The 9837-nt window shown below is 36.6% G+C and overlaps 1 protein-coding gene across 1 annotated transcript in view; it reads right to left on the bottom strand.

Annotated features, from left to right (window-relative positions):
• Window positions 1-2555: 2555 nt before the first annotated feature.
• LOC131152960 (uncharacterized) overlaps window positions 2556-9837 on the bottom strand; it is a 69412-nt gene continuing 62130 nt past the window's right edge. Inside the window, exon 9 of the transcript XR_009136133.1 lies at window positions 2556-2884. The gene's annotated coding sequence lies outside the window, so the exon portion shown is untranslated. The remainder of the gene's footprint in view (window positions 2885-9837) is intronic.

Genomic DNA, 9837 nt, shown 5'->3' with positions numbered 1-9837 from the left:
TGTTCCTTTGGACAACCTCCTACAGCTGTTGTGTGATAACTAATTCATGATTTGCTGCCTCTCGACGCACTTCCTCAATCTTAGCATGATATGCAACACAATTTATCGATGCTAATGTTGGGGTTATGTATCCACCCCCAATACCTTTCACATAACCCCCTGGTCGATGCCCAAGAACATGATCATATATATCATCATCTATAGGTCATTGACTACTCTCAGATTCATCTCTGCATTGCTCATCTGGACCATTTTCTCCTATTTTCATTTATAAAAAACTTAGAAAATGATTAAATAACAATTTTATAAGCTAGTTGAATTCAATAACGAACAAAATAACTACAACTATATCATATTAACATGTTTCCTTCGAGCACCCTAGCACCACTCCCCTTGTAGAAACCCAAAAAAAAATTAAAATTAAAATTAAAATTAATTATTAATTAAATTTTATATATATAAGTATCCTGAAGCTTTAAACTAAGAAACAACCCCCCTTCCTGCATTCTCTCACTAGTCTCCCTCGCTCTCCTCCATTTGCTCTCTCTCTCTCTCAATTTTTTTTTTCAGCGAAACATGCGTCAATTGAAGAACAGAAAATATCTCTGAGTTCCAATTTCGCCCACTAAGGATCTAACCGTGGAAATTTCGTCATTTGTACGTTGTAGACACCAATCCAAAGTTAAATAAGTGGACTAGATTATGTCAAACTTATTTTAAAATATTCTCGATTAAATTTGAGTATGTAAATTTAATTAGTTTTATGTTATTTAAAATATGCCCGATTTAAGTTGAGTATGTGAAATTAATTATATCCATGTTCTGATTTTTTTTTTTTTTTAAATATGCTTGCTTTTAATTGATTATGTAAATTTAATTATTTTCATATGCTTAGGTTTTTGGAAAAACTTTGGAATTAAATTAAACTACAGGAATTTGATCATATTTGCATATTTAAATATATTGGGGAATTAAATCTAAAAAGAGGGAGTTGATCATAGTCACGTTTTAATTAAATTTACTAATTATATTATTATTATTATTTTGAAAATTATGCAGTTAATTTAATTCCAAAGTTTTTACTGTAGGAATTTGATCATATTTGGGTATTTAAACATATTGGGGAATTAAATCTAAAAACAGGGAGTTGATCTTACCCGTGTTTTAACTAAATTTACTAATTATATATATATATTGAAAATTCTGCAGTCAATTTTGTAAAATTATAATTATTGAATAAATTTGTGGCATGAGTTTATTTAATTTTGTTGCCTAATTGAGAAAATTGGAATTTTACGATGTTATATTTGAGATGTATTTGATTTCGAATATTGATGAGATTTATGACGAATTATATGTTGAGAAAATGATGAAGTTATGATTGTAGCGCCCCGAACTCAGTGGGGCCCAGAGTGCTAGTCTCCATACATAATCTATGATACCATAACTATACCGAACCATACCCAAATTGGAGTACCAGGACACCTGTCCATAACTCATATTAAACAACACAACAGAAGCATAAATATATAAACCCCGAATACAATACTAGAGTTCTAATGTCACCATAATTACATACATAAATCCCCAAAATCCATAATACATCTCATGATACACAAAACATATCCATGTCTCGCCACTACTTACTCTGAACTACAATATCTAAGCCATGCCCTGGAGCTCTTTAGGCTTGGTTCTTTGGATTTCCTAAAATGTTAAAGCTATTGGGATGAGACACCTCTCCGTAAGAAAAAATAGATAATAGTCAGTGTGTGGCAACATGAGTTTTTGTGTATCATAAACATATCCTGTAAGTAATTAACTTTAATTGATAAATCATATAAATATGTAGTCATATATATATATATATATATATGTTTGGAAAATACATACTTTTCAACATAAACATACTTTATCGTAATAAGTTTCTCTATATATACAAATCATATGTTATATCTATACATAAAAGAATTTTCCCTTGAATGGACATTCATCTGATATCATGTAATAACCCAATGTGATCAAGTTGTGCGGCTCATAGGCGGGACTTAGCGATGGCTAGCCTACCACGCTAAGCCAAACATAATGCGTCCATAAGTACGATTAGCTACCTAGCCTAGTCTAGACTACCAGGGGGTACTCTACTCTTCACTGGCTGAATCGACTATCCATACACCAACCCTTCCTGAACAGTGTGGTGGCACTGACTATATCATATTTGCTACGGTACCATGCTCTAAACATAATTGGTCCATTAGGGTTCTTCTACCATATAATGTTGTTCATATATATAATAAAATTGTAACTTAATCTCATTTTCATAAAACCTGTCATATTCATAATCTATTTGAATATTGTCATATCATAAATCTGGCTGAATATTGTCATCTCATAAATATGTCTGAGTACTGTCATATCATAAATCTGGCTGAATACTGTCATATCATAAATTTAGCTTAATATTGTCATATCATAATTTCATAATATTCATAACATTTCCAAAAATCATTATAAAATCATACTTGTTTTGTATCATCATAAAATATTCTAATAGATTTATTTATATAGCAACATATTCATTACTCATGCAACACAATTTGAGTTGTAGCGCCCCGTGTAACATCCTGCTAATAAAATAAAATCTTTTCCCCTATTTTAATACCAAACATTAACCTAAACAGTGGGAAGCCACATACATAAACATAACCACATAAATTACAATACCAGAGCATCTAAATATCCCATAAATTATACATATATCACTGTTCTCCTCAAAACTATTCCCTATTGACGTTAGGGCATATAAAAATACTACTCACCCTTAACAGGGCAGACTAACAACCCCTTTACCTCCAAACCTGATCCACTCGCCTAGCTAGTTCACCTGAAAAAAAATAATTCAACACTGGGGTGAGACAACGCTTAGTAAGTCGAAACATGTTTTTACTAGTGTGTGGCTACTGAGTTATATTTCTGTATAAATAATATGATTTAAAAATAATATCATGGATAACTGAAATTGTAAATGCTGGTATAAATAACATATATTAAAATTATATAAATTTACTTTTCATAATACTACTACTATTTCTGGAAATCTACTTATACTTATAATATCTGAGAAAATTTCCCTAGATGGCTGTATGTCATGATTTAACCCCTTATGACAGGGTTATGCGGCTCAAAGGCGGGACCTATCCTGATTGGCCGACCAGGGTAAGTCAATTGAACTCCGACAGTCTGATTGGCCCCCTCAATCCATATATGATGGAGAGCCTATCCCGACGTGGGCACAATCGACCTCATACCACTTACTATCTAAGTAAAGTAGTTGCACTCTGAATTGAATATCTGTAGCTACGGTATCGTGCTCTACTGAATCTGATCCATCAGGGTCTGATACTATACAAGTAGTTGATATCTTTAACATACTATTTTACCATTATTTCTGAAATAACCATAACCCCATAGAATTTATCTGAAGTTCTAAATTAACTAACTGAAAATATGATTTCTGTATAACTGGACTATTATCTGTTTAACTAAATATTGGGGCGTTATGGTACTGAAAAAAAAATGATTATTCTAAAATTACTGAAAATATATTTTTCTGAGTATACTGTATACTGAAAGTTCTTTATTTTATAAACACATAAATATCATGGTATTTCTGTTCATAAACTTTAAACATAGTATTCATGGTTTGTATAAATATGGTACTGTACTCTAATCAACTCAAGCCACGCTAATAAATAATATTATAGTCATGCTCTGAAAACCGTATATATAATTTGAATAATAACTTGATAACAACTTATATTTTATATTGAAATCATAATGAAGTTTCCTAGCATAACATGTTTCCCTTACCTGACTACTGGAAAGCCCCTACTAGATATCGGTCCTACACCCGCAGGGTTTCCCACTTAACTTCCTGAAAACAAAATTCACCAGAACAAAACATCATTGTTTCTCTGTCTACTTCATTTCCTACAACTACTGGAAAGCCTGATTTCAAATAAAAGACCTTACCCTGAACCTGGAGAGAAATTCAACTCGATCCCACCGACGATCCGCCCCAGTAAACTTGGAGAGAACTTCGTTAGAAGCGTCATGGTGGCCTTAGATCGTTGATTTGATGACTAACAGGGCCAAAATCGAAAAGGGATGGAGAAGAGACTGTAAAGAGAGAAGAGAGAGAGTTTCTGTTGAAAATCCTGTGTAAAAATTCGAGGGTTACACTATTTATACTACAGCCTTCATCGACGAGTCACATCATCTCATCAACGAGTCTAAGAAGTAATTCATCGACATACTCTCCCCTTCGTCGATGAAATTCAGAATCGCCCAAAACATCCTCTCAGTATCTTCTCGTCGACAAAACATGCCCTCATTGACGAGACCCTTTTGAACCCTTGTCGACGAATCCCCTGTGTTCGTCGATAAGGCCATGAGAAAATTCCTTGGGTTATTACATCCAAAAGTGCAACGTCGTCGACAAAGTCTGCTGCCTCCTTCTGTTTCTGTTCCCATTTCCTTCCCTTTTTATTATTTAAATACCATTATTCTTCAGGTCCTTACACCCTGACCAACCACGAGGGCCTGGGGTGCTAGTGTAACATATAAACACTCTGATACCAACTGAAGCATATATAAATGCAACTCGCCCTAACCAGGGCATCCTAGGTGCACCTGCCATTACAAAAATTAAACCATACAGCGGAAGAGTTCTAAAACATCCAACCACTTTACCAGAGTTTTATCTGTTCCCAAATACACACATACACAATCTGTCTACATATTACATTCCAAAAATAACAAAAGAAGACATCTGGTATCTCACCAGTTTTGATAACCACTCCTAGAAGTTTAATCCTAGCTCCAAGGTAAGCTAGGTATGGTTCCATGGAGGACTTGAAAAATAATTTATATAATGGGGTGAGACACTTCTCAGTAAGACGGATTATATTACTATCAGTGTGTGGCTCACATGAGTTCTCGTGTGAATATAAAACTTCCATTATTCAACTGTATATGAAATAACATTTAAACTGTATACTAAAAATACATAATCCTGAATAATAAATTGTCGGCTCAGTATAGCCTTTTTATAGTAAATTTTCCCATATATGCATAAAAGATACAATCTAGACTGTTGTATTAGCGTCATCACGCTATATTTTACTCATACGACATGCTTCCCCCCATAACGAGTTATGCGGTCCGAAGGCTGGACTCAGCTCCTGGCAAGTTGACCATAGCTAAGTCAGTAAAGGTAGTAAGTACGATCGCGCCTACCTATGGTCGTCCAGAAACTACCTCGGATGGGGATCCCGGTAGAAACCTCGAAGTAGTACTATGGCCCAGGTCACCAAATCGTCTATCCATCATCACACTATCATCCCAGTGTGGTTGCACTCCCTGCCAACATATAGCTACCGTACTGTGCTCATAACATCACATTTCATATCCGTAGGGCTCTAGAATCATATATGCCAATTTACATAATAAAATTGTATTATATCTCATTTCATAAAAAACATGTCATTTAATAACTCTCAGCCCCTGGCCGTTATATCAAATCTTGGCCCTCAGTCGTCATATTAAATCTCAGCCCCCGGCCGTCACATTAAATCTTGGCCCCCGGCCATCATATTACTATATAATACTAGTAAAAATCATTCTGCTCATATAGACCATTTAAAAACTATTCTCATGCCCACAATTTTTATCTAATGACCATAAATAAAATAACTAATGGGAAAAGACATAAATTGCTGAAAATAGGGTCTCAGCATCTTAATGGTTTTATTTAACTTAAACTATTTATTTTATAGAAAATAGCATATTTCAAACCAATCACGTTAATTTTTCCCAAAACATACAACAGTCAAAACCATTCTTTTCATATACTCAATTTATTCAAAAAATTACATATACCATTTCTGAAAATATACATTGCCTTTAAATTGGTCCATAATTCAAAATTAACTGACATAATATAATCCCTTTATCTTACTTACTGGGAACCCTAAATCCCCGCCCTGCGGCGTTCAAAGATCAAAACCCTGAAATTACACTTTCCCCAAATTAATCAACTCAACTCATAGAATACTTCTCGTTCAGCATTCCCTGAGCCTCATATACTCCAAATCAACAATAAAACCCTAAAATACCCTACTTACCCTGATTTTGGAGTGGTGCCTGGAAAGCCCCGATAAAAAATCCACTCCACTAGACTTGTAGAGAATTTTTCCTAGATCCTCGTAGCGGCTTTCAATCGTCAAATTTGGCGACGAATGGCGAGAAAATCAAAGAGAGAGAGTGTAGGGCGCGTGTTAGAAAGAGAGAGAGGGAGAGAGAGAGACACACACAGAGAGAGAGAGAGAGAGAGAGAGAGAGAGAGAGAGAGAGAGAGATTGATTTATTAATGAAGAAGAAAACATAAATTCTATTTATACCCCTTTGACCCAGCACGATTCGTCGACAAAATAGGACCTTCGTCGACGAACCACAGAAGGATATTCGTCAATGAAGGAGGGGTTCATAGACAAACCTTAAGTCTGATATTTTGCTATCGTTTGAGATCTCTTTGTCGATGACGCTTGAATTTCGTTGATGAAGCACAGAAGACCACTTGTCGACAAAAACAAAAGATTTTTCGACGAGGCATGTTGTTTGCCCTTTTTTAAATTTTCTTTTTTTTTTCTTATTTATTTATTTATTTTTCAGGTTTGGGTTTCTACAATCTCCCCCCCTTATAAAAATTTTCTCCTCAAAATTTGCTAATTGATTTCCATTACATCCCCTGAATTATCGCCGATCTGCTGATCCGACTTTAGGAAGAGCCGGCGGCCACCCACATAGTAGCCCCATCCCAAATTTATTAAATACCCTCATTCATGGCGAAGGATACTGTGGTTACATATACTGTCTCGAGAGATTACAATATCCATACAAAATTTTCCTCGGAATACCGTGGTTACATATACTGTCTCGAGAGATTACAATATCCATACAAAACTTTCCCCGAGACCATCCATAAGCAAAACAATAAACAACTGATACAGCTAAACAAACCTACTTTAAGAAACCTATATACAAAACCAACTCTTACCTACAGCTCTACTTACCATTTTAATGCTGAGCCTCTCCAAATAGTTGTGCATACTTCTGACGTATTTCTGTCTCTGATTCCCATGATGCTTCCTCCACTACATGATTACGTCAAAGTACCTTTACAAGAGAAATCTTCTTAGTATGAAGCTCCTGTTTCTTATATTCTAGAATATGAACCAGTATCTCCTCATATAATAACGTATCCCCAAGCTCTAAAGACTCGTAACTGATCACATGCGAAGGAGCCAGAATGAACTTCCTTAGCATGGACACGTGGAACACGTTGTGAATCCTAGACAATGCTGGAGGTAAAGCAATGTTGTACGCCACCAGACCAACTCTCTCAAATGGCCCGATGTATCTAGGACTTAGCTTCCCCTTTTTTTTCCAAATCTCATTACCCCTTTCATGAGAGCAATCCTAAAAAATATGGCATCACCTACCTCGAACTCCAACTCTCGCCGGCATGTAACTGCATAGCTCATCTACTGACTTTGAGTTGTCTTTATTCTTTCCCTAATAAATTGAACATTATTAGAGGTCTGCTGAATAAGCTCCGGCCCTAAAATTTGTCGCTCACCAACCTCATCCCAATACAACAGAGATTGGCACCTCCGACCATACAATGCCTCATATGGTGCTATCCTAATACTGGCCTGATAACTGTTATTGTATACGAACTCAACTAACAGTAGATATTAATTCCAACTACCCCCGAAATCTAGTACGCACGCCCACAACATTTCTTCTAGAATCTAAATAGTCCTCTCTAACTAACCATCGGTGTGTGGGTGAAAAGTAGAATTGAAAGTGAGTTGAGTTCCCAATGCTTCCTCTAGACTCTTCCAAAACCAAGAAGTAAACCGCGGGTCCCTATCTGAAACAATAGACATAGGTACCCCGTGCAATCTGACTCTCTCCTGCACATAAAGCTCTACCAACCTATTCATAGAATGACTGATTTTAACCAGAATGAAATGCGCAGTCTTCGTCAACCCATCAATACCTACCCAAATAGCATTCTATCCCTGAAGTGCCGATGGCAATCCCATGACAAAGTCCATGGAAATGTGCTCCTACTTCCACTTAGGAATGAGAAGTGGTTGCAATGGTCATGCTGGCCTCTAGTGCTCGGCCTTCACCTGCAGACACTGCCCAACAAAACAAGCGATCTCTCTTTTCATGTTAGACCACCAGAAAGATTTTCGTAAATCCCTGTACATCTTTGTGCTCCCTAGATAAATTGTATATAGAGACCAATGTGCCTCTTCCAAGATGGTTTGTTTAATCTCAGCATCATTCGGTACACATATTCTGGTATGAAATCTCAACACCCCGTCATCTGAGACATTGAAATCTACATTCAACCCATCTTGTATTCCACTCACAATATCTGCCAACTATGTATCTTTAATCTGAGTCGTCCTGATCCTTTCCCATAAAGTCAGTTGCACTACTAGGATAGCAATGAACGCCTGGTGATTTCCTTCCACTAATTCTACACCCAACCTTTCCAGGTCCATCCTGATCTGATGTTGAACTCCAACTGCTGAGACTAACGCAGGCACTAACTTTTAACTCAAAGCATCAGCTACCATATTAGCCTTTCCTGGGTGGTAACTAATGGTAGTCATAGTCCTTTATCAACTCAAGCCACCTCCGCTGTCTCGTGTTTAACTCTTTCTAAGTGAAAAAGTACTTAAGACTCTTGTGGTCGGAAAAGATCTCGTACCTTTCACCGTATAGGTAGTGCCTCCAAATTTTCAATGCATAGATTACTGTTGCCAATTCCATGACATGCGTCAGATAATTCTTCTTGTGCTCCTTAAGTTGGTGAGAAACGTACGCAATAACATTTCCCTACTACATTAAGACATACCCGAGTCCCTTTTGAGATGTGTCACTGTAGATCACAAATCCACCCTCTCCTAATGGAATGATCATTACTAGGATAGTAACTAGACACTGCTTCGGTTCTTAAAAACTCTGCTCGCACTCATCATTCCACTCAAACTTCATATTCTTCCTCGTGAGTCATGTCATCAGACCTGATAGTCTAGAAAAATATGCTACCAACTGGTAGTAATATCTTGCTAAACCTAAGAAACTTCTAACCTCATGCACATTCTTCGATCTCACCCAATCAAATACCGCTTCTATCTTGCTCAGGTCCACTAAAACACCTTCCCTAGATACCACATGTCCCAGAAATGCCCCTTGCTCTAACTAGAATTCGCACTTCTTGAACTTCGCAAACAACTTCTTTTCTCTAAGTACCTAGAGTACTACTCTCAAATGAATTGCATGCTCCTCAGGATTCCTCAAATAAACCAAGATGCCATCGATGAATACAACCACGAACTGATCTAAATACTCATAAAACACCCTATTTATAAGGTCCATGAATACTGCAAGAGTATTGGTCAATCTAAAAGGCATAACCAGAAATTCATAGTGGCGATACCTAGTGTGGAAGGCTGTCTTTGGTACATCCTCTGATTTAACCCTCAACTAATGATACTCGGATCGTAGATCAATCTTGGAGAAGACCTGTGTACCCTGTAATTGGTCAAACAGATCGTCAATTCGGGGTAACAGGTACTTATTCTTTACTGTCACTTTATTAATTTCTTTGCAGTTGATGCACATCCTCATCGACCCATCCTTCTTCTTTATAAACAACACTAGCGCTCTCTAGGGTGATATGCTCGGCTTGAT

Source organism: Malania oleifera, chromosome 4 (assembly GCF_029873635.1).
Source record: "Malania oleifera isolate guangnan ecotype guangnan chromosome 4, ASM2987363v1, whole genome shotgun sequence".
NCBI classification, from domain to species: domain Eukaryota; kingdom Viridiplantae; phylum Streptophyta; class Magnoliopsida; order Santalales; family Ximeniaceae; genus Malania; species Malania oleifera.
Note: the sequence above shows the minus strand (reverse complement) of the source record. Positions and strands in the feature narration are given on the sequence as shown.